Source organism: Solanum dulcamara, chromosome 11 (assembly GCF_947179165.1).
Source record: "Solanum dulcamara chromosome 11, daSolDulc1.2, whole genome shotgun sequence".
Taxonomy (NCBI): domain Eukaryota; kingdom Viridiplantae; phylum Streptophyta; class Magnoliopsida; order Solanales; family Solanaceae; genus Solanum; species Solanum dulcamara.
Window position 1 is genome coordinate 49750171 of NC_077247.1, and position 2683 is coordinate 49752853.

Consider the following 2683-nt stretch of genomic DNA (forward strand, 5'->3'; position numbering starts at 1 on the left):
AATATGCAATGTCTTTCAATCAACTCCATCATAGTTTTTCAAATCAACTCAATTGTATGCAATCTCAATCAAATTAAATCATTCATTTTGTATTATTACTAGGGAGTTTCTCTAACCGAAAAACATCACCATATGAGCGAGTGATGTACAACGAAGCGGCGTCGTTGCCACACCCATCCAATACTTTGCTAGGATAAGGGACGAATCACTATCATTAGATCCACAATCAATAAAAGTCCATCGTTTCGGAACTTAAGAGATTTAACCCTCCATTCTACACTGGCCACGTAGTTTAGTTATGTATATTTTTATCCAAATCGGTGCTCAATACTACTCTCAAAATATATGATGCTCATATCTATCGGGTAAAATATTCAAATCATCTCATCTGGTCTCATTGGACCTTTTCAAAACTCAATTTCATATGGAATCATCATGCCTTTTCATTTAAAAACATGCTTTCAAACTCAATCAGATCTCCTCCAAACTCTATCTCAAACAATAATTTATACTCAAAATACTCATGTTTAAATAATAATAATTTTAGAGACTTCTCAGACTCAACTCATATGAAAACTCAAACTCATTTAAAATCAATACTCATGCTCAAACCATCAAGTTCTTTCAGTAAAATATGCTTTCAAGATCATTCACATCTCGTCAAAACTCTTTCTCAATTTCAATCAATCATGCTCGATTCTCATACTCATTTAGACTCAATAATATATATATATATATATATATATATATATATATATTATTTCAAAGAGTGAAAATCATTTTTCACCCCTCAACTTTGAACAATAATCAAACTCTCCCCTTTATCCCATGCATTATCCAGTTTACCATTGTTATATCACATCTATTTAATATCTCTTTATACTATATATAATTTACTTTTTAACATAGATATTTATAACTTTATCTTTAAGTTCTTTAACATTATAAGTAGAATAATATATTTAAAAATTTATCAAAAAATTTAATATTATTCTTATAACCGTTATTTAAATATAATATGCATTGTGTGTATATGTATGTATATGTATATTTTTTCTTTTCTCCATTATTTTATTCCATGGGTTTCATATTACTTGACTCTTCTTGACATGTATGGCACCCCTTAAAAAATTAATTAGAGGTGTATTTTACTAAACTAACATTATTAATAATATTTTGAAACCATAAATTTAACTATTACTATTTTATTAAGTTATTTAATACTAAGGGTAGAAATAAAAAGACATTAAAAATTTCTTAAATTTCATCAATTGGACAAGTAAATTAAAACAACTATTTTTAGAATGAGAGTCAAGTAATATAAATGGCAGTGAATATTATCTTCTATATAAATAAATCAATTTTGATTGGCTTTGATGAAGTATTACATAAATTATAATCTAAAATAATTTAAAATCTAAATAATACAATCTTTAAAAAATTGTCCTTAATTAAATTAATTATCTATATTTCCTACATTGAAATATATTTGTATAGTTATTATTCTCTGCTATTTTCACTTGTATAAATAAATATTAGAGTTTTGATTATTACATAATAAAATTAATTTTCTCATTATGCTCATTTACTTCATTATAAAGCATCATTAACTTATATACTTAATTAGAATTAATAACATTTATGCTTTTGTGAAAAAATTATTACATTAAATAAAAAAATGAAAATATCATGATTCCTAAAGAAGTAAAAAAAATGATAATGAAAGGATATAATAGACATTTTAAAAATTTAATTAGGATAAAGGGGGAATTTGATTATTGTTCAAAGTTGAGGGGGGAGTTTGATTTTAAAAGCTAAGTTGAAGGTGAAAATATTTTCACCCCTTAAGAAATAATAAATAAGAAGGATAGTTCAGTAGTTTACTTCCTTATGATTTTTTTTTTGGAAATTTAAAAATGAATAAATTATTTGGTAAAATGAGAAAAAAATTGTTACATTAAATAAAAAAAATGAAAATATCATGATTTCTAAAAAAGTAAAAAAAACTGATAATGAAAGAGTATAATAGGCATTTTAAAATTTTAATTTAAAGTGAGGAGCTTGATTGTTCAAAGTTAAGGGAGGGGGTTTGATTTTAAAAGCAAAGTTGGGAGGGGGTGGGGTGAAAATGATTTTCACCCTTAGTTCAAATCACTCTCTTCATCAATGCATAAAAGTCATCACCTTTACTCAAAATATATATATAAAAATTATGATTATCAAATCAATTAGGATTCACGGGAAAATAACAATGAACAACAATTCCAATCAAGTAAGAGATAGAAAACAACAATAATCTCAATACATAATTATACAAAACTCAATAGAAGAAAAATTAACTCATTCGGAATTCAAGAAACTAGGTTAGACTCAACTCATTCACAACAATCGATAGAATTAGTTGTAGGACGCATGGACGAACGCAATCCAACACTATGAATAGTCTTACATATCTAGAAGATTGATATTACAATTAAAATTCGAAAAACAATAGCTTTCTTGGAGAAAACCTTTGATCTTGGAACCTCAATGCTTGATCAGGAGAAAAGAAACTCTTTTATGAAGTTTTTAGAGTGGAAGAACTTGGTATAACTTTGTATGAAAAGTTTCTCTTCGCATCAAGAATTTTTTGACTTGAAAGCTTTAGGGTTCTTGATGAAGAAGAGGATCCTAAGTTAGTTTT